Raw genomic sequence first — 24,379 nt, 5'->3', positions numbered from 1 at the left:
CTCTCTCTAAATATGTTTCTTTCAGAATTTCTGTTTTGATTTTGGTTCTCACTCTTTAAATTTATGTATCTCTTTCTCCCTGTATCTTTCCCTCTCTAAAATATAGGCCTACTTCTGTTTCTCTTTTTTCTTCCCAACTATCTCTTTCTTGCGTTCTTTTACTCTCTTTCTTTTCACTGTTTCCAGGACTCTCTTTAACCGGCTTTGTTTTCGCTAAGTTTTTTTCTCTTAATTTCTCTTTCTCTCTCTCTCTCTCTCTCTCTCTCTCCAAATGTCTTCGTCTTAAAAGTTAAGCTCTCTTATTTTCGACTTGTCTAGTTCTTCCTCACTTTCTTCCTACTTTTTTCTTTCTTTTAATCTTTCCATCTTTTTCACTCTCTTTCTCTCTCTCCACATCTCCCTCTCACCACATCTCTCTCTACATCTTTCTCTCCCCCACATCTCTGTCTCCCCCACATCTCTCTTTCTCTCTACACATATCTCTCTCCACATTTCTCCACATCTCTCCACATCTCTCTCTCCACATCTCTATCCACAGCTCATTCCACATCTCTATCTCCCCCCACAATTCTCTCTCCACATATCTCTCTCCACATCTTTCTCTTCACATATCACATATTTTATTTCCAGTTCTTTCGTTCTCTTTCTTTCTCGTTCTCTGTTTCCCCTCTTTCTCATTTTTTTCATTCTTCTCTTTTTGGCTCTCTCTTTCTCGACCTATTTTTCTCTCTCTTTCTTTCTTTTTTTCTCACTTTTTAAAATCTCTTTTTCGTTCTTTTTTTCTTCTCTCTCTCTCTCTCTCCTTTTCTTCTTCCCTTTAATCCATTTCTTATTCTTTCCCTTGTTGTCATTGTTCAATGAATACGAAATGAGACTAAATTTAAATTCTAAATAAAAATTAAAAAAAAAAAGAAAACGTCTGAAAAAAAAAAAAGAAATGACAGACTATTTAAAATAAAGAGCTCCAATGCAAGGGGAGATAAACAAGAAAGAACAGGGCATGAACATCGCTAGACAAGAAAAGCGGGTACTGCCTGGTGGGTGGATCTGAAGGGGGCGCTGTGATTACGTCAAGGTGTTCAGCAGAAGTGAAGTTATTCACCAGGAGTCAGGGAGCGAAATGGAAGACGATAATGGAAGACAATTTCGCTAAACAGAGGTGTTAATAAATCAGGGCGGATCTAAGGGAGACAGGGGGAACTAATGCACTCTTGTGCATAGGCCATTCTTAAGTTTGACACTGTCTGTGTGTGCTTAGGTTCAAAGCGAAGATGTGTTTACATTCAGAGCACGTGTAGCCGTGAATGTGTGATGTTTCTTGAATGCGACACACACACCTTATAATCTATAATAAACACACATTCTCTTTATTTCGACACTCCGACCTTGACCATTAAAATCTCCAATGGCTATACAAAATTTTAACGTCAAAGAAATACAAATTCAGGGCTGGTTCTCTGAACAGCTTTATATGTGTCTCTTTTTTTTTTTAAACAAATTTCAATAGTGTGCCGTGGGCGTAGCCAAAATTTTTTTGGAGGAGGGGGAAATTTTTTTCCTTTTTTTTCATTGCACACACACCCACACATTCACACTATTTCATACATATATATATTACATACATATATATTACATACATATACTATAAATTTTCGTAATTAATAGCCAAAACAACCTTCATTATTATTTTTTCGTAGGTCTTTTGTATCCTAGATTAGGTTCTTTTTGGAGTTAGTGGTTTTAGAGTATGCACCTCATCTTGTCAGACAATGGGGCCTGTGTCAAGCGTTTTTTTTTTATTCGTAACTTAAAACATTTATTATCAAAAGTATCTACCAGCACTATCCTGCTATTCTTTTGAGAAAAAATCATCAAAAATGTCAAAACTGCTATTCACTGCACTTTATTAATGGAGCCCAGTGACTGTGAGAAAAACAGATCAATGCGTGAAATGTTTTACTTGAGGTATGGTGGAACCTCAAATGACTGTAATTTGCTTGAATTCTCGTACTTTTTCTTTTTTTTTTTAATGGATTTCAGAATAAGCTTCGGGCAGGAGGGGCTCATTAACCTTGGCTTCTAGCCTACCTAGAAGAAGTACAATTCTGAATCCAAACCTTTGCTGCTTTTCTGCTATTACTAACATAGGAAAGGCTTCGGAAGTCAAACTAATGAAAAAAATCGGAAAACCGGTGACCCTTAGGCAGATTTCAGCACACAGAACTACTGTCTACTCAGAGCCGATGGCTGCCTGGTCGTGCGGTTTGCGCGCTGGACTGTCGTTCGGATATATTGACGGTCGAGGGTTCAAACCCTGCCCGCTCCCATCCCCCTTCGTCCTGTGGGAGGTTTGGACTAGGAAGTAAACTATCTTCAACTCTGAAGGAACATCCGAAACATGTAAAACAAAACATTAGCCGACCCTAACAATTACGGGCCCTATTCGAAACGGATTGTGCGGGGTCCAGTCTGGGTAGGAATAAGGATAATAAGTGAAAATACAGATTTTGTATTAGGAAATAATTTCGTTTTTACATGTTATAATTCTTTACTAAGTACAAAATCACGATCAAATTAATTTTACTTTGCGAGCCTTGCGTGTAGCGAAGTCACACAGTATATCTTACAAATTATGTTTCCTACATAGAAAACGCTCGGTAGCAAGAATCGCCAAATTGTTCAATCTATAAGTTTGAGGCGCGAGAAACTTCTTTCACCAGACGCCCAAGTTACGGATATTGTTAAAACAAATTCTGAGTGCAACATAGTAGTTTGGGAAAGCAGTGTAACTTTCATTAGTAGACAGATAAGCTACAATTTCTAGCGGGGTTTGGGAGGTATATGGAAGCATATGGCTTGAAATTCCATTTCATCTGCTAATTCTCGCCCACATATATCTGCTGACTGGTCTGTTGATGACGTCAATGCTTGCTGTAAATTCTCGCATGTCATCAAGCTGAAGGCTCTTGAAGCTGACAAGAAAGCCAAATAGATTGTGGTTTGATTTCAGCTTTTCAAATCTCATCTGCAAGGATTGAATTGCAGTGTCCACAATTCTGTTGAAGCAATTTATCTTGTAGTGTCATCTTCAGCAATTGCAGGTGTGAAGTGTTCCACGTCTATCTGGAAAGATGGCTCTTCCATGTTTGTAACCAATTCCTTTGTTGTAACAAGAATGTGAACAAACCCATCATTAGCGCGGGACCTATCAATGTGCGGGGCCCACTGAGGCTGCGTAGGTTGCAATGGCCTAAGACAGGCCCTGTGTCTACTCAGCCCTGGCAGATCTGTATCGGATACCTGTTGTTTACCTGCGAAGACAGGGGGAACTACTGAGTAGGTGACATCCTTCTGACCAAAGCTTAGAGATGGAACCAGGTACGTTTTACGCAGAAGCAGGCCAACGTAATACTTGTTTTCATTGCAGATTTTTGTGAGGCAAGCTTATCCACTGTAGACATCTATTTAGAAAGTATCTATAGATCTACATCTATATATTTATTTTTCATCATTTGTTGTATGACCAGCTAGCTCAGTTGGTGGTGCTAATAACGCATATGTCGTGGGTTTAATGCCTGTAGTGGCCATTTTTTTCCCCTCGATGTTTCTCGATCATATGAAAAGGAAATATGAACATAAAAGAATCGCTTTTAATTTTAATATGATTGTTACAAAATTATGATAAAAAAAATATGAAATTTAGTTTACTATGGAATTTGAACGTAAGGAACGAATAGATTGGTTTTATATATAGGTGACTTGGAGGCTCTGTGGCTGAGTAGGAAAGCGTTGGCTTCTGAACCGGGTTCAAATCCTGGTGAAGACTGGGATTTTTAATTTCAGGATCCTTATGGCGCTTCTGAGTCCACCCAGCTCTAATGGGTACCTGACATTAGTTAGGGAAAGCTAAATGCAGTTGGTCGTTGTGCTGGCCACATGATACCATCGTTAGCCATGGGCCACAGAAACAGATGACCTTTACATCACCTGCCCCATAGATGACAAGGTCTGAAGGGGAAACTTTACATACATATTACTTGTTATGTTTGTAGTACAGTGAAAACAGAAGATATGCGTGACGAGATGGAACAAATGTTGACTTATGGTAAGGTAACGGTAAATGTGTACAATCAGATGTGAGATCGAAATTATAATAATCCTTACAAACAAGAAAAAATCTAAATGAATGTTGAGGGGCAGAAGTCTCAAATACGAGGTGCTGAAAATCTTAAACAAGTGGGGAGGAAGTTGTAAAATAAATGGCTCTTAATTAGTCTAAGTATATGTTTGCACATCCGGTGCTCTCTTTGCAAACCACACTACCATGTTGCAGTGGTGCAGCCATTTCTTTTTATACTGGTTCCATGGCCAATAGACCAATCGCGACATTCTTGCCAGATTTTATAATGGAAGAACCAAGTGCAAGCCACTACAGATTGCCACTTTGCACGTGAGAACTTAATCATTCCAATAACTCCACATTAGAATCTAGATACGTTGCCAGTTTTCGATGACATTTTAAGCCAAAATCTAATTCAATACTTCATTTATATCGGGATGTTTATATTAGTTGGTGGTCTTAGAATTTTAACACCTGACACAAATAATTAAGGTAGTCAAGTGTGAATTTTGGAGTCGAGTGCAGAAGAGAGGGATTCTTAGGAAAGAAGAAAAGAGAGAGATAGAGAGAGATAGAGAGAGAGAGAGCGAGAGACGAGAGAGAGATGGCTAAAAGAAAATAGACACAAAAAGACTGACAGACACATAGAAAGAGGGAAATTCTATTTAAATACAAAAAAATGCAAACAACACTTACTAAAAACGCAACTAAAAAGTAGAAAATAAATTAGGTAACATCAAAGTATTAAGTATAGCGACATAGCATACCTATAACACGCACAACGATTTATATATGTTGTATTGTCTTATTGTTAGGTGTACTATAGTACAATAGTTATTTGTAAAAAAAAATATACTTTTTTTTCTTCCCTTTTGTAGTCTTAAACCATACAGTCGTATGGTCAGAAAAAAGGTTTGTGACCCAAACAGTGAGCCTATGTGGGTCACACTTAGGGTCCTACCATTCATCAAGAGAATGGACACCGGTCTGCAGTATCAGTGTTTACATGCCACCCATGACTTCTCTCCTCTTAGCTTATCCCCCTTGTTAAATATAAAAACAAAACGAAATAATTACGACTCATTGATGAACTAATTGTTTGATTATTTTTTTTTATTGAATGATTCATGTGTTGTCATCGAGCAAAATTCTTATAGGCAAAAATTTTGATGACGATTGATGAGAATTGGTTTGAAAAATTAAAACATACTAGAAAAATACAGAGGAAAAAAAGAGAGAAATAGAGAGAGAGACAAAAAAAGAGCAAAAGAGAGAGAGAGAAAAAAAAAAGAGAGAGAGAAAGAAACAGAGAGAGGAAGAGAAAGAGAGAGATAAAAAGAGAGAGAGAGAAAGAGACAAAGAAAGGAAGACACAAAAGGAGAAAGAGAGATAGAGAGAGAGGGAGAGAGAGAGAAAGAGAGAGAGAGAGAGAGGAAAAGAGAGAGAGAGAAGAAAGACTGTACTAATCAAATAGCACAAGATGTAAGTGGGAGCTAAAGTTCTGAACCTGAGTACTAGAATGTTCATAAAAAGACTACAGACTCTCCAGAACACAGGAGATGAAGTAGTCGATGACCTGGTCTATTAATCAAAACGTTAACCAGGTCACCCAGTAACTCCAGATGTCTGCAGTTCATTTTTATAAACCGCGTCTTCAGTTTTTATTCTCTCTCGATGATATGTATCTCTTATTTCTGGAGTTGACTTATCAACTGTTTTGTAAACAAACACGTGAATCAGACTCCGTTAAAAGGGGAGGAAATCATTATTAAATTCTTTCATCTAGTGATACAGAGTTTGATAACATCTGATCGCATTCACAGTTATCGTCCCTGAGTACTTGGACCGGTACGATGTGTCTTTCGGCCAGGTCCTAGAATGATGAAAATGTATAGCAGACATAAATGTGTATTTAGTAGAAGATCCCAGGTTGTAAGATTGTAAGATATGTACAGGTTTTTTTTTCTCTTGCTTGAATTAACCTGCTTCGTGCGGTGCTTTGATCTCGATACGTGACTGAGTCTGAAGCTATTTCTACAAAGCTTATATCAATTCACTCTGTCTGGTAAAAAGTTTCTCGGATCAAGTTAAAACTCTGCACAATTATTCATTGAGCCTGGCATGACATCAATCAATAAAAAAAAAATTACCATCTATTTTATTAATTATTGTGATTAATTATCTTGTTTGATATCGAAATAAGGGGAATAAGTGCTACTTAATGATAGATGTGGATGTATATATGGATTTAATCCCCTATTATCATCTGATATGTTCTTTCTCTCTCTTCCCATTCTAGGCTCAAGTTGAAAGTTTGCATAATTCTAATATGACATTTGGCATGATCCTTTAATATGTACAAGTTATTTAATCATTTAGTACTAATTGATATATTTTGTTTCATATAGCAGAAAGGGAGCTAAACCCTGTAATTTTAATAAAAGGCAGTAATAAGCTTTGTTTTTAAAAAGTATTCTTTTTTCTATTGCTTGTTTTTTTATGTCTTAAAGAAGGGGAAATAATGAGGAACAAATCAAAAGATATTTAAAAGGCCCAGACAATTGATTTCAAAGATGGACACATTGCAATAGACAAGAAGCTTAGCAGTTGAGCCAAGAGAGAGAGAGAGAGAGAGAGCATGTAAAAGGGATTTCAAGAGATAGAAATAGAGAACAAATCTAATAGAAGTGAATGAGCGAGAGAGAGGTTGTTGGCTGTCGATTTTTAGCTTCTCCCGAAAGGAAATAGTTCTAATCTCTACAAGTCGAGATAGATTGTTTCATAACAATCTAGTTCCAATCTCTATATATGTCAGGAAGGGTAGTTCTGTTAATTGTAAGCAATTAATAAAATCCAAAGTAAAGGATCAGAACATCATAATGCGTTAATGGCATGAGAAATGTACAGAAAAGTAAAGAAACTGATATGCATGTGTTCTAGTCAGGTGTTTCATTTACTGCCTGAACAACCCACAGGGGTAGAGTATCCCCACTTAGTCTCTATACACTTGCCAACTGTTATTACTTATTCGTTAGGGTAGAGCCCCAAACAGCGCTAGGAACTAAACTGAGGAAGGAGTATTACAGTCTAAATCTTGAACTTTAAAAAAATAAAATTGTAGCTTGTTAACAACACTTTATAAATAAAAAAATATTAAAAGGATTATTATTCTATAAAATACGCTATTAACTATTAACCTAAATATAATATAAAATTTATACATTTTAATGTATCATCTAAATATAAATATGGATCGGGATTGGTTGGGGGGGGGGGGGTCCTCGGAAGTGCCAATCAAAAGGACGTAGAAGCATCGGCCATAATAAACAATATAAACCCTTTGAACAATTCAACGGGAGTAGCCGGTGGATAATTCTAGTGTATCATATATAAAAGACAATTATCTGTAATTTTCTCGATTTATCATTTTCCGAGAATACACTGCTGAACAGTTGAAGGATTCACTCTAATCAAATGTAATTAACCAAGTAAAAATGACGCGTAGGATGTAATCATCTTTTTTTTAAGTAATGTCTGTATTATATAAGATAAGATAAGATAAGATAAGATAAGATAAGAAATGTGCTTATTTTTTGTGGCAGACCAGATTTCTAAACCACGGGTGCAGTAGTGCAAGCGTTATAACGGCGACACAAGATGCGTAAATTAAAAGTGCCAGGCTCAAGATTTAAGTGCAGTGTGGATGCAAGGGCCGTTACTCAGATACGTTGCAAAGAAGTTGAATGTAAACAATTTCATCACGTCTGCTCATTCAAACAATTTTCAATGGCCGGCGGGATACTTCCGGCCCGTTACGCGGCCTTCCGAGACTCCTGTTGAAGTCGACGAAGTTAGTTCTACAGGACTCGATGATTAATGTGACACGTGACATGCGAGTGTGAAAATGGTTTGGCACCATTAACTTAGACCACCATCTAACACGGAGGCGCGGTGGCTGAGCGTAAAGCGTTTGGCTTCCGAACCGGGGACCGGGGTTCGAATCCTGGTGAAGACTGGGACTTTTAATTTCGGGATCTTCGGGCGCCTCTGAGTCCACCCAGCTCTAATGGGTACCTGACATTAGTTAGGGAAAAGTAAAGGCGGTTGGTCGTTGTGCTGGCTACATGACACCCTTGTTAACCGTAGGCCACAGAAACAGATGACCTTTACATCATCTGCCCTATAGACCACAAGGTCTGAAAGAGAAACTTTACATTTTTTTACCATCGAACACTCGCCAGGTTAATTCTTGTGTTTGGATTTCTGTCAGAATGAAAATTATTTTTAAAGTACAAAGCTATGCTATTTAGACCTTGACCTTTGTCCTAATATAGCTCCTCTGTCGTCAATACCTTGACCTTCTGAACTACGCCTAGGAAAGAAACTCTTCTCTGTGTTCGGTGATTCTAGTTACCAAAATGTCTCGAGCTTCAAGCACGAAGTGATGGCATAAACTCCTCTAGTACGAAGACTATTTGATATCAGCACTTGGAGAGGTTATCAACTTATTGAGTACTTTGTTTTCGCTATAAAAATGCACTTATGGATATATTGTCAGACAATAAACTATACAGCGGGTTTGTCAAGGTACGCAGAAAAAACAAAGTTACCTTCAGGAAAACAATATCCTCAGAAAGTTTTTAGTTGCAAGGGGAATCTATAAGGTTAATTTAAACTTTGTTTTTATTATTACACACCAACGTCTTAACGTTAATAAGTTATAATACACGAACTGGGCAGACGAGGTGGAAGACGATACTCACGTTTAGGAGAGGGAAGGAGTAAAGAAAGTGTAGAGGCATCAGTGAGTGAAGGAGTAAAGAAAGTGGAGAGGCATCAGTGAGTGAAGGAGTAAAGAAAGTGGAGAGGCATCAGTGAGTGAAGGAGTAAAGAAAGTGGAGAGGCATCAGTGAGTGAAGGAGAAAAGAAAGTGGAGAGGCATCAGGGAGTGAAAGAGTAAAGAAAGTGGAGAGGCATCAGAGAGTGAATGATGAACAAAGTGGAGAGGCATCAGTGAGTGAAGGAGTAAAGAAAGTGGAGAGGCATCAGTGAGTGAAGGAGTAAAGAAAGTAGAGAGGCATCAGTGAGTGAAGGAGTAAAGAAAGTAGAGAGGCATCAGAGAGTGAAGGAGTAAAGAAAGTAGAGAGGCATCAGGGAGTGAAAGAGTAAAGAAAGTGGAGAGGCATCAGTGAGTGAAGGAGTAAACAAAGTAGAGAGGCATCAGAGAGTGAAGGAGTAAACAAAGTAGAGAGGCATCAGAGAGTGAAGGAGTAAACAAAGTAGAGACGCATCAGAGAGTGAAGGAGTAAACAAAGTAGAGAGGCATCAGAGAGTGAAGGAGTAAACAAAGTAGAGAGGCATCAGAGAGTGAAGGAGTAAACAAAGTAGAGAGGCATCAGAGAGTGAAGGAGTAAACAAAGTAGAGACGCATCAGAGAGTGAAGGAGTAAACAAAGTAGAGAGGCATCAGAGAGTGAAGGAGTAAACAAAGTAGAGAGGCATCAGTGAGTGAAGGAGTAAACAAAGTAGAGACGCATCAGAGAGTGAAGGAGTAAACAAAGTAGAGAGGCATCAGAGAGTGAAGGAGTAAACAAAGTAGAGAGGCATCAGTGAGTGAAGGAGTAAACAAAGTAGAGAGGCATCAGAGAGTGAAGGAGTAAACAAAGTAGAGAGGCATCAGAGAGTGAAGGAGTAAAGAAAGTGGAGAGGCATCAGTGAGTGAAGGAGTAAACAAAGTAGAGAGGCATCAGTGAGTGAAGGAGTAAACAAAGTAGAGAGGCATCAGTGAGTGAAGGAGTAAAGAAAGTGGAAAGGCATCAGTGAGTGAGAGAGAGAGATGAATCCAATGAATTTTCTTGATATTTGTTACATGGTATCTTTTTCGTAACGAAGCAAAGTTCATTTAAACATATCCTACAAGAATTAAAATCAATGTCATTTATTTAGCATATACAAAATTCTGGCATCCAGTCATTTAATGTTTGTTTTCAAACTTTTCTACAATAAAATTTAATATACCTGAAAAATTAATGCATGTTTATTTCATTTTCAAAAAACGTTTTGAAGCCTTATTTAATTTCTGAGTAAAGAAAAGCGGCTGGCAGCAGGCAACCTTTTGAAAGAGTTATCTTGAGAGATCTCCACAGAGTTGTAGGACACACATTTCAGACTTAATTAATGACCCTTACCGAAGACAAGCGCAGACGACGTAAATACAGCAGATACGGTTTTGTCTGCATTATGTGTGGCAAATTATGTAGGTCGCCATTGGGTTTGCATGGTCGAGTGAAATACTGCCCTCATCAGTGATCTTCGAAATCGACAGGATTGTTTTATAATTGTGTATTTCCGTAATAATACGTCTCCAAGTGTATTTTAGACAACTTGCCTTGACCCACCAAAGCAAGGTGGGCATGTATCAACTACAGCCAAGGGAAAACATATTTTATTCCTGGAATAAGAGCGTTTGTGTGTGCGTGCGTGCGTGTGTGCGTGCGTGTGCGTGTTTTCGTTTTTTTTTTTTTTTTTTTGTTTTTTTGGTGAAGTGCCCTAGGATTAATATCACAGAAATCTCACAAAAAAATGTTTTGATTTCCGTAACATTTACTTTCAAAAGACAATTTAAAAAAACAACAAGTCAAATAAAAAAAAAAACAACAACAAACGTTGAACTAAATCCTTACGTATATTGACTGAAATTGCATAATTATTTTTTTTTTTTGAATAAATCAATTTTTAACCGTACACTTACAATACCATAAAGGTTTGTTGTCTTAATAGAATAAACCACCTGGAGGCCAGGTTTTTTCTTTCACTATTGAATTATTATTAAGGGAGGTTATATTGTTGCTTAATCGCTATTAGAGTTTTTATGCTTTGACTCCCTTTTTCAATAACAAAAGCCAATATAAAACAAAATTAATTACGACTAATTGATTAACTGATTTTTTTTTATTGATCGATGGGTTTTCATCGATCAATGATTGATTTCACAAAGTTTCAACTTGATACGAGAATGGGAAGTGGGAGAAATGACTTGTTAAAGATTTGATCTGACAGACAGTGATTAGATATAAGCTTAGTACAATCAGACATTGTGCTAATTGATACCAATCTGCTGGTAGACAACTAACCATCTAATAAAATTTATTATACTAATTAAACTTCAAACAACTTGAATAACTTCCTTGTGAGCAATAATAAATAAAATTATATTTTTAATATAGACAAAATCAAGTTTTGATAAATGAAATAAATGTATTAGACTCTAGTTATAATGTTTTTTATCACCTAACTCCCCACCTTTCAGCCTCACGTTCTGGAGTCGTCTGCTCAAATACCAAATGACGACAACGCCATCTATGTTGCATTATTCACTCAATCTCTGACCTCTTCCCACCGTCACCATAGAAACACACACACACACACACACACTCTATAACAATGTTGTAGACGTGAAAAAAAATTTAGGTCACAAAATTGCAAAACAAGAAAACTTTGGGGGATAGACAAGAGAATGCAGCATGATCCGAAAGATGTTTCTTTTAGTCGGTTCCAACAGATTTCTGTAGCATTGCTAGGTTATTAAATTATTGTCTGAGTGCTGTAAAAACTATTCAAATCCACGAAGACTCAAATCACCCATTAGACAAATCATACAATCTTGGCTCAACTAGCAAGCGTGGCCAGTAATCTATCATTAGCTAATTTTTTTGTTTCCCCGAAAAAACACTTTAAAAGATGGAACCTCAATTGTTTATCTTTCCATTTCAAAAACATCCGATAGAAGTCGCACACAATTTTGACCAAATCTCTGGATTCTATTTATTGGGGCGATATAGTCTTTCCCCGCTTGAAAATGAGGCAATATTTGGCTCACCTCCTGCTAGTTTGGCTCTGCGCGTACAAGCTGGCAACATAGGGGTTTATCTGGAAAACTTCCTGGCCAAACAGCTGGCGGTCCCAGCATGCAACCCCTAGCGTTAAGAACATCAGCTTCCTGAGCAACTGGCAATAACAATGAAACATGTCACTGGCAGCGGTTCCTTAGACTGCTTTTATAGCTGTGAGTCCAGACAACCATTACATGATACTATCGGCGTTAGTCTTTTGGCTGGAATGGCTGGCTGGTCATGTGGTTTGCACTTAGATGTTCAAGGCGATGTCCTAGAGTTCAAAACTCTCACGGATCTGCAGGCGCTCTAAAGTCAAAACAAAAAGCTAATGGTTACTTACTTACAAAACAAAATTAACTGTTGGTTGTCAGGGGCGGACTGGGTATCAAAATCGGCCCGGGCATTACCATATAAACCGGCTCACAAATGGCATGTCATATCATGGGCGTAGCCAGGATTTTTTCGGTGGGGGAATTTTTTACCCCCCCCCCCTCTGCAATATATATATATATAGGCCTATCTGTGTCTTGCTGCTGTCAATTTTTTATTAAGTTGTCTGCATAAAAAAAAATAATGTTTCTTTGGTCGCGACCAGACCGGCCCATTTGGAACCGGCCCACCGGGCATTTACCCGTTTGCCCATATAGCCAGTCCGCCCTTGTTGGTTGTGGTCTTGGCAATAGAACACTGTAAGAAAAAATGAACCATAAATAATCGAATAATAAGTGTATACAAGCATGACAACAACGCGAAAAAAAGAGTTGGTTATCTTCTTTTCTATACAATTAGTTATAAACAAAATTAACTGTTGGTAAAATCTGCAAATGTTTCCCCTTCGTAAAACTGGCACTGGTGGTAGATAGACTTGTCACGGGGGTGTGAGATGCTTAATTATCACACAATACATGTCAGTACCGGAAACAGTCATTAGGAAAAAAAAAGATGCTTTACGAATCTGGCATTTCACTTAGAACTCGCCCTAAGCTCGGGCTGCACAACTGGAACAATACGAAAGTGTTTTACATTTTAATTTGATATTCGGCCATTTTATATTTCAAACACATTTTGCATATTAAACTTTTCAGTTAGCCATTTTATTATCAAAGAGGATTCGATCTTCGGACTGTTCGTGCCAGCTGCAGGCATCTATCTCGTGTTTCTCTAGACCACCCTGCTGTTGAAAAGAGGAAAAAAAAAACTCTATATAGGTCAGTTGCGTTTTATCTGACCCTTTCATCTTTGCGTACGACTGACCTCTTGCAACCTACCTACCCCCACAGCTCCTTTTTTTTTACTTCAGCCACGGAGCAACATGTCTTGATTTTCATCCAGCGATCACCTTACGGCTGTCTACGCCCATGGCATTCTCTCCGGTCCAAGAGCAACATGGCGTCAAGGCGAGTAGACAAATACGCGCTCACTGCTCCCCGAGCTGTCGTGGTTGTCATTATAAGGCGAGATGTCTTTGAGTCGGAGCTTTTGCAAGGGAGATAAAACTTTACACTTGTCTTGCCTCCCACATTGTGTCAGCACGTGCGTGGGCGTGTGTGGGTGTGTGGTTGTGTGTAAAATAAAGTTCCCCTTTCAGACCTTGCGATCTATAGGGCAGATAATGTAAAGATCATCTGTTTCTTTGGCCCTACGGTTAACGAGGGTGTCATGTGGCCAGCACAACGACCAACTGCCTTTACTTTTCCCCAACTAATGTCAGGCAGCCATTAGAGTTGGGTGGACTCAGAGGCGTCCGAGGATCCCAAAATTGAAAATCCAAGTCTTCACTAGGATTCGAACTCGGGACCACAGTTCAGAAGCCAAGCGCTCAGTCACTACGCCTCCTTGTGAGAAAAAAAGGAAGACATTGGTCGTGTGGGTCTTATGGGTTGTCTGGGTTGTCTGGGTCGTGTGGGTTGTGTGGGTTGTGTGGGTTGTCTGGGTCGTGTGGGTTGTGTGGGTCGTATCGGTTGTGTGGGTTGTGTGGCCTGTGTGGGTTGTGTGGGTTGTGTGGCCTGTGTGGGTTGTGTGGCCTGTGTGGGTTGTGTGGGCTGTGGCCTGTGTGAGTTGTATGGGTTGTGTGGCCTGTGTGGATTGTGTGGGGTGTGTGGCCTGTGTGGGTTGTGTGGGTTGTGTGGGCTGTCTGAGCTGTGTGGGTTGTGTGGCCTGTGTGGGTTATGTGGGCTGTGTGGGTTGTGTGGGTTGCCCTATTGTAAATTTGTTTACATCACACTATATTTGTTTGTTGACCAACTGCCTTTACTTTTCCCCAACAAATGTCAGGCACCAATTAGAGTTGGGTGGACTCGGAGGCGTCCAAGGATCCCAAAATTGAAAATCCAAGTCTTCACTAGGATTCGAACTCGGGACCACAGTTCAGAAGCCAAGCGCTCAGTCACTACGCCTCCTTGTGAGAAAAAAAGGAAGACATTGGTCGTGTGGGTCGTATGGGCTGTGTGGGTTGTCTGGGTCGTGTGGGTAGTGTGGGTCGTATCGGTTGTGTGGGTTGTGTGGCCTGTGTGGGTTGTGAAGCCTGTGTGGGTTGTGTGGCCTGTGTGGGTTGTTTGGCCTGTGTGGGTTGTGTGGCCTGTGTGGGTTGTGTGGGCTGTGGCCTGTGTGAGTTGTATGGGTTGTGTGGCCTGTGTGGATTGTGTGGGGTGTGTGGCCTGTGTGGGTTGTGTGGGTTGTGTGGGCTGTCTGGGCTGTGTGGGTTGTGTGGCCTGTGTGGGTTATGTGGGCTGTGTGGGTTGTGTGGGTTGCCCTATTGTAAATTTGTTTACATCACACTATATTTGTTTGTTTATCTGTGAGAGGGTCACTGTATGTTCCGCTGAGAAAATAAGGGCAAGCATACAATTCAATAATTTGAGAACCTTTCTATTTCAAACCATGACTGCTAGAATATCAAAGAATATCAAAGGTTCTCTGCGCTTTTTATCATATCTGGTCAATCTGTATTTTGTTCACTTGAGGTGTGTGAGTGTGTGTTTTAATGTTAGATGTGTGTTTGAGGAGGACTAAAAACCTGAAATTAAAGTTAACTTTTTCTCTCCTAACTGACGATACCAACGTTGATTCCACCAGAATGTGGTAATAATTACGGAGAGAAAGAGTTAAGTTACATCTGCTTGGAGCCCTTCCATTAGAATATTTGGGATTTAGATTTTTTTTTTTAAATCGAAAGTAGATTTCACAATAGTGTATGTATAAACACAAGTATAGTCAGTACTACGGCTACGCACTGACCAGACTGAAAGTTGTCCCCCAAAATTAATTTCTTTTTAAAAAATGTGTCTCATAAATACTAATAAGGATAATTTGTTCTTCTTAAAGTTAATGATCCCTCAAAAAAAAAAAAAAGTGACCAGGTTTTGAGCAGCTGGGAAAAGTTTTAGTAAATTGACCAGCTCTGAAAGAATACACCCGACTTTTTTTTTTTTTGCTTTTAATGCCACATAAGAAGTAAGGAAATGATGGACCCACTGAAGGAAAACAAATCCGACAAGCGAAACATGTCAGACCTCACACCTTGCAGCTGACCGCCTGCTGTATTTCCACGCGACACCTCTTCGGTAAATATTTGTGTATAAAAATAACTAAATGAACTAAAACACACACACACATACATGCAAACATACAGCGAGTTTATGTGTAGAATACAGGAAGACTAAGACGGGGGAGGGGGGGTAAATGGGCAATGACCTACCCCCCCCCCCATTCAACCGCTTTCCTCCCCTCTCTGTGTGAACGGAAGAGCGTTTCAATCTACGAGGCTGCTGTCGATGGAGGCTTGAGTCCACTCGTGATGTTTTCAAAGGAAGCTGATGTCCAAGGAGGTGGCGGTAGTCCGGCGGTAGAGAGGGAACATGGTCAGAGGCTGTGGCAGAGAGACTGTAGTTGAAATAGGACTGCTTTCGAGAGAGGTTGTTTTCAAGCAAGGTTGTTAACGAAGGAGGCTGTCGTCTGGAAAAACTGTGGTCAAGAGAGGCTGTGGTAAGGAGAGGTTGCGGTCAAGAGAGGCTATGGTAAGGAGAGGTTGTGGTCAAGAGAGGCTGTGGTAAGGAGAGGTTGTGATCAAGAGAGGCTGTGGTATGGAGAGGTTGTGGTCAAGAGAACTTGTGGTCAAGAAAGGCAATGGTCGAAAGAGTCAAAGGTCGAGAGAGGCTGTGGTCAAGAAAGGTTGTGATCAAGAGTGGCTGTGTTTGAGAGAGTTTGTGGTCAAGAGAGGTTGTCAAGAAAGAGAGGCTGTGGTTTTTGGTATAGAGAGGCTGTGGTTAAAAGAGGCTATGGTTGAGAGAGGCTGTGGTTAAAAGAGGCTATGGTTGAGAGAGGCTGTGGTAACGAGATGCTGTGGTAACGAGATGCTCTTATCGATAGTGGTCGTAGCGAAAGAGGGGATATTTGTGAATTTAAGACAATTCTTTTGTGTTACTAACTTAATTATCTAGGATAGCTTTTTAAGTAATTGTCCTATATGAATGTATACAAATAATGTAGAAACTATTTTGGTAGGGGCGACAATAAGAGAGATAAAAAAAAATGTTTTTGAATTATTTGCAGGTCTATGAAATTGTTTATTTAATTAACTGCGTGTAAAGAGCAACTAGACATCCAGCTGTAATGAAATGGCTACTTGGTCATAACGACGCCAACTCCGCAGTCCTGTGGGCGGTTCGGGCTAAGTTGTAACAATTTAAATTTCTAAAACATGTAAAATAAACCTATATGGCTCGTTTAGTCTTAATTGGTTTAACGCTGCCTAATTGTCTTTATATTTTTATTTTTAATTCTCTAACCTTTCACCGGTTTATTTACATTAATTAATCTAATATATTTATAGTTTTTTTTAATCACAGGTGGTAATGAGATAGACATTCTTCAATTCGCATTGTTATGCAGTAACTGTTAGTTCCCATGGTGACGGTGAGAAGAGGCTAGCTATGCAGAGTGAATGATGCAAGAGAAGCGGCATTGTCTTGGGTAGGTCACAGTGTACAGACGATTGCCAGACTGAAAAGACGTGTATTTCTTGTGAGTTAGATTTTGTTCAAAATACCAGTTTCCATTATTACTGAAGTCTACTACATGTATTTCATCTCAGGTAAAAAAATTTTAATAAAAGTTATTTTCGTTAGGTTCACTTTTGAAGTTACTAAAGTTGATTTAAGTTTTATAAGTTAGGATACGCCTACAGCGGTTTTGTGGTCTACCAGCAGTTTGGTGCTACAGGTGAACGACTGTCCACAGCACACATGTAGATTTTCTTCAATTCTAAATTATTAACATTGTAATACTGGATTAAAAATCTACATTTTCATCTAAGTTTTTTTTTTGTATGTGAATATTTAGAAAAAAAAGAAAGAAAACTAATTAGATACCAAAATACATTTAAATTTTTGTGTGTTTTTTTTTTCGCTGAAGAGCGTAACCAGTCAGATAGATATAGGTCAGTGGTTCTCAACCTGTGGGTCGCGACCCACTTGGGGGTCGATTGACGATTTGTCAGGAGTCGCCAGAGACCATCAAAAAAATGAATAGTTTTGTATATTTTTTTATTGATATGTGTCTGAGCGGGGGGGGGGGGGGTTGCGGCAGAGTGTGGGATTGTAAAGATGGGTCGCCGAGCTTAGATGGTTGAGAACCGCTGATATAGGTCATGTTATTTCGTTCCCTCTTTGTTTATTTCCACCCCACCCCCTTCATCCCAACAGCTCACTAGACGGTTAGAAATTAAAATAAACAGGAAAGAGACTCGTTAATTCTTTTCTATCTCTCATTGCTCATCACCTCTCTCTCTCTCTCTCTCTCTCTCAGTCACTCGCTCCTCACATCACTGCAACTCTCTTCCCTACATCCAGCGCCCTCTAACTACTTTCTAATTATTTATAGACGACAGAAATGAATGTTTCTTCTGTCCCTTGGCCAGAGTCGACGTTACAATCACTGGTAACTATATCGGGCCATCATTTTTCATCTTTTGGTAAATGTTTTTTAGTATTATCTTGAAGACTTAGAGTCAATATAATTTTCTGGAAATCCCTGCCTCTAGTCCAAATTATCTCAGCGTGCTTATGCTTGTGTGTTTGAGAGAGAGACAGAGAGAGAGACAGAGAGAGAGAGAGAATTTAACGTGTTTACCGAAACCTATATCGGCCGACTAATCGTCTTCTGCTGTGTATTTACAGTAGGACCTATGTAACTAAATTAAAGCTGTCAAACTTGGCTTTAGGAGTAACTAAAGAAATGGCCACAGCCAAAAATAACGGGAGGAAAAACGATTAATGGAATTTCTTTTTTTTTTCGCACTTCTTTTGTGGATCACTTTTAAAAAAATACAAACAATTTCGTCATTACTACTCTCTAACCACCAAAGTCTTCTTAAAAAAACTATTTACACGTCTGCAACGAAGAAGTGGCTGATGGGAGGATAAGGACGAGGTTAATCTCGTATGTATTGTGTGTTTATATCGAGAATGAAACAAGAAGCAGGCTACCTCGAGCATCTGCTACCCTGCTGACCTCAAATATACACACACACTTACACGCGCGCTAAAACACGCATTGTTTGGCTGTGGACACGATTGGCACCAATGGCTGATAAACAAGGAGCTAGTAAAAATATAATTAACACCGTGAATTAATTATTTGGTTAGTCTGCTGACTACTACGTAAGTACTGACAGGTGGGAAGCTCTGGTGGTCTCTCCCCAGTCCTGCTTATTGTCATCTTTTGGACACTCCAAAAAACTTCTGCACGTGCGATGTACGCGAAACTAATTCAGTAATTTAGACAAGATTACTGTTGACATTCTCTTAGTTAAACATCGAAAGAGGGTGGCATCCATTAAAAACTAGTTAATCTTGTAAAAGAAAAAAAAAAGTAAAGTTTGTTAATGTATCAAGTTAAGAATTTCATTAAAAGTAGGCTTTTTTTTAAAAAAAACTTACAACAAAGAATTCTGTGGACAAGGCGGCTGAGTGATTAGGCGCTTAGCTGTCTAGCTGATTAGTCATGAATTCAAATCTTGTTGATGACCAAGATCTTTAATTTTGCAACTTTCTGGACGAGTCCATGCAACTCTGATGGCCACTTGACATTGGCTGGAAGTAGGTAAAAGTCGTGGTTCTGGCATTAAGACACCTTCGTTAATTGCCAGTCATAGAAATCTAAGAGCCTTGCATTGTCCGTCCCATTGATAGCAAGGCCTGGTGAGCACGCCAGTTGGGTTTTTAAACATAGATCTCAAACCCAATAAGCGAAACGAGATGCGAATTCTGCCCACAAAATATGTCGTCTGCAACAAATCATCTATCAGCCTTCGCTCGTCGCGCACAACATTTCATGGTTAAATCCTGCAGAGACGGCCTTACGGGGTGGCGAGTGGGGCAACCGCCCCATGTCACGCACCTTAAGGGGGCACCGCAATGAAGAGAACTTTTTGTCACGGTCAGCCCATCGTACAAGTATGTGTCTCTGATGTGACACTCGCCCAGGGCTGACTGCGCGCTGCTTTGGTTAATAAAAAAAAAACTTTTATGGTTCTGCTAAAGTTCAATAAATGCTCTCCCCTTTCTCCTGACATCACTCCGCATATTCAATGCCTGGATACGAAATGATTAGAATGTAGGGTAAACACAATGAAAGCTAGGTGTGAAGAAACTGGTTGATATCAATGGGGCCAACATAAAAATAAATTCCGTAAGCTCTAATGATAATAAATATTGTTAAGATTTGGATGAGCACAAGTTTATTTAACACAATAAATTATTAGTCTAATTCATTACCTTCGCATAGATTTATCTGAGATTAACATAGGTTATAGAGTTGGCTGATTATACAACGATTATGGTTGCGTAAATTAGAATAAAAACATTTTTGTCCTAATTTATTAATTAAATTTATACAAATTATTTCCTTTCTTTAAGGATATTAGGGTTAAGGTATTTCGGTAAAAGAAAAATGTTTTATCTTCCGTTTCCTGTGTTTGAAGTATAATGGAGTCCGCGCTAAATGCTTGGTCTGCTAAGTCTCGAGATAGTACATTGACTGATTGAAGATTTTCTTTGAAATGACTATTGGTCAAAATTCATTACAGAAGACATCGTCTGCTTCTTTCATCTCTACATCCGGGTCTTGACTCTTGACAAAGAGGCCGCTCGACGGTTGTCCTTTGAAATACTCTCGAACACGGTTCAACGTTTTTACGAAATGTTCGTGATGTGAGCCGAAGATAAGACTTGGGAGCCCTGCCTTCTCCCACCCCATTGCATTACGCCTCTGAAATTTTTTTTTTACCCTCCCATCCAACTTTCCCGCCTTTAATTAGTCAGTACTTGTAGGGACAAGGTCGATGTTAGTTGATAGATAGTTGACTTTGAGATTCAAACATTTACCAGGCCCCCCACTCAACTATCTCTCTCATCTTCTGCTCGTTGCTGGCATACTTGCTCCCTACACATTCCCGCCCCCCCCCTCTCTCTTTTCACTGGAATAGTTCCCCGCCCCTTCGCACCCACCTTTACGTACCAGCACTTTTTAATGTCTGTACAGAAATGCTGTAGACTTTGTCTTTTAAAAACAAATATTTGAATACATGGAATTTCTTTTTTGGAGTTTGTACCTGACATTTGGGAATTTACAAGTCTGAAGAATGTGACGTTTCGGAATAGAAGCTGTAGTCCAGAGTAGAGCTTTGGGTGATAATTAATATACATGTCAAAATTAATCTGTTCATTATAATAAACGAAAACTGCGTTTTTAATTGTGTGTTACAATATGCAAATCTCTCTGTATATAATTCTCTTCATGGCTCAAGAGTTTGGACAAGAAGTAAAGGAAAGATCACTCTTTTATTTCTGCAAGTCGGACTAGAGTTACCGTAAGAAAAAAAAAAGGGGGGGGAGAGAGAACAATTAGTATTCACATGTCACAAAATAGCAGGGCCGGACTTAACCGTTGTGACCAAGAAGTCATGAAAAAATCATTCTTTTATTTATTTCTACCCCACGTAACTTTAGCGAAGAAAAAAAGAGGTGGGGGGGGGAGAACAAGTAATCTACTCTGTATTCACCTGTCACTTATTAGCAGGGCCAACGGTTAACGAGTGGCCAGCACAAAGACCAACCGTCATTATTTTACCCAACTTAAGTTAGATATTCATTAGAGTTGGGTGAAATCGGAAGTCCGTCTCTACTTCTTTTTTTTTCTGGTACATTTACTTGAAGGAAAGTCTTAGAGTCTTAGTTTCCGTTGTTTTACAATAGTTAGCAGGTCATGGTGGGGTCCAATGGCTGCAGTTACCCTGTCTCTAATCTCATGGTTTGTGATGCCATCTTTAAACGTGATACCTAGGCTCCTTTTGTAGCATCTCAATTCCATTGCTAGGATCCTCCTCTTTAGCCCTACAGTAGCCTATATAACAATGTGGCTATGAGAGCGCATCTGTCTGACTTAGGTGTCGAGGGCTATGCCTTTTATCATGCTAGATGGATATTATACCTCATGGACTTTGACTTTGAAATTCAGCCCATAAAATGTACACACAATTTCTGGGCTGACCCATTGTCTAGGCTGACACGTATGATTGACTCTGTCAGAAGCATACCTGGTAGTGTAACGTTTTCAGACAATATTCTCAGCAGTCCGGTATGTCGTTCAACTATGAACATCTCGTCCATGAAGTTACTGCTATTATTGCTATTGCTAAATTCCATTGACTGAACTGATCATCTCCTTGTGTTCTAAGTGTACTTTGCATAAGAAGCGTCGTCTCATCCATGATTGAAAAGCATCGGCGGTCAAGTCTTAAGCTTTATATTTGCAAACAATAAACAGTATACTGTAATCTGACGTCGACAAGAGAATGAACTGGACAGTGGAACTGATGAAGATTAGTTTAGTTATACTATTAGTTTAATTATTTCTTATGCCATAGTATTGATGAACTTGTTTTGTATTGTAGATATTTTGTTAGGTAATATATTCTCTTGTTATTTGTGTTTAATATTTGTATTATTATACATTCTATTTATAAGCCTATATTACTATACGATGTCCATCATCATCATCATCATCATCAAACTCCATTAGAGTGAGGGCTTGAGAGGCTCAAATCCTCTCTTGCAAAAGCCCTGGACAGAAACCCTGCTGTCTTGCGTAGTGCATAAATGTCGCCATACAGGTCGAGAATTTTGGGTTTCCCAGACCTGTCGAGACGGAGATCAGCAAGTCTGGGGCAGTCAAACAGAATATGAGGCACGGTTTCTTCTTCTTCCCCGCAGCGGGGGCACCGTGAATCAAAATTTGGCCATAGCCGCGAGAAATATGAGCCAACAGGACAGTGGCCTGTCCTGCACTGTGCTATAATAGCTTGCTCAGGCCTGGACAGCCTCCACCACGGGGAAGTGCGGTCAGGGCGCCTCATGTGCTCCCAGACTCCACGGGCTTTTTGGGACTTGTCCCAGCACTCAAACCACTTTTTCATTTCTGTTTTTTGTATTATAGCCAGGGCTTGATGAAAACTTACAGCCTGATCAGTGGGTGGAATTTGCCCTCCCTGGTGGGCCAAAGAGTCTGCGATTGTGTTGCCAGTCACACCTATGTGACTCGGTACCCACTGCATTATTACAGGGGTGTCATAGCGTTGTTTTATGTTGTGTGAAGCCATGATGACAGTGTTGATATTGGGGGGCCATGGTCCGGGGCTTTGCAAAGCCTGTAGTACAGATTTTGAGTCAGTGACCACAACAATCTGTGTTGCCCTCAAATGTCCCTCGCCGAGTTGAGAGTCAATGACTTTTAAGGCTTCACAGACCGCCATGGTCTCCGCATCAAAACTGCAAACACTACCACATGGTCCAAAAATTTTGACTGTGTGTAAGAGCCAAAAAAGTCGATGTAGGCTCCATAGCCTGCTCTTCCAGAATCTATTGATGCCGACCCATCAGTGTATGCAAAAATAGCACTGGGCTTGAAGGTATTAATGGTCTCCAGAGCTAGGATTTGAAGGTCGTTAGATGAACGGCTTTGCTTAGTGGCATTAGGGTCTACTAATTTCAAGCGTATGTCCTGGGGTTGTTGGGCGACACCAAGGGGGAAGGGGATGAATGCGTTGAATGTTTTTCGGTTGGTGGAGAGGCCGGCTTCATCAGATAGTTTAGTGGCATGATGCATAAAAGACTGCATCTGGATACGTCTTCTGCATCTCCAACCATCCACTAGTTTTCTAGCTGGGAGGTATTCATCCAGCCTTTTATACCGCTCATAGCAGGTCAGTACTGACCTTTCCCTCCTAAGGGTTAGTGGACCTATATTAGCCATTATTTCAACCGCATTTACTGGACGATGTTCATGGAAAAGGGGGGAGGGTGCCTATAAAGTAATGTGATCCGGGCGGCAGCTATGCTCACTACGCCCCTTGTTGGTAGTGAATACGTTTCGCTTAGTTGCTTGAGTTATATGCTAGAAAGTTGGCAGGCAATTACCTACTTTTTACTGAGTTTATGATAAATAAAAATTGTGGAACATAATTAGCATTAAAATAATTAGCCTGTCACAACTGAATAAGTTACTTTTTTGTTTTTATCTTTTTTTTTGAAAGTTTGTTACCTTTGTCAAATTTATTTCCCTGTTTCACGACGGTAAGCAACATAAAATATGAACAGTTTGCTCAATTCATCTTTGTTTACGACAAGACAGACAGAGTCTACAAGACTTGGCCATATTCTGTCTAGATTGAGTTTCACTTAAGGGATTACGGGAGCACAACCTGAAGGTGTGTGAGTGGTGTGTGAGTGGTGTGCGAGTGGTGTGCGAGTGGTGGGGAGGGGGGGGGGGCTAGTTTCCTCTTTGTTTCCCAGCACGAACCACTCGCGCACGCGCACACAAAAAAAAGTACTTACTAATCAATGTACTCATCTCTGTCTGCCTGTCTACTGGTATTTTATGGGTCATTTGAAGCGGCTCCAGTAGAAAGGTCGGACAGTGAGTACTTCTACTCGCGCTGTAAGCTCAACTTCTCTTCTGGGAATACACTTCCTGTATTATTTTTTATCCCCCCCCCCAGTCTCAGTCCCTCTTTTCTCTTTGAGGTAGCAGGTTCCTAGTTAAATGATCTCCCTGGACTGATGTGACCTGGGGGCGGGGTAGGTAACAGTGTCTCCACGACAGGCAATACGTGTTACACAAAGTTACGAAAGTTACAGAGCGGCTGGAAATGTTACACAGCATACAGTCATAGATCCGTGTTCCAGGTACTTTATGATTTCTAGACTAAATAAACATTCATACATGTCGAGCCTGTCAATCAACGTTGCTGTGGGAGTGACTTGTGGGAGTGACTTGTGGGAGTGACTTGTGGGAGCTTTCCTGAAATG

The sequence above is a fragment of the Biomphalaria glabrata genome, chromosome 4 (assembly GCF_947242115.1).
Source record: "Biomphalaria glabrata chromosome 4, xgBioGlab47.1, whole genome shotgun sequence".
Taxonomy (NCBI): Eukaryota; Metazoa; Mollusca; class Gastropoda; family Planorbidae; genus Biomphalaria; species Biomphalaria glabrata.
This window is presented reverse-complemented; position numbering follows the sequence as displayed.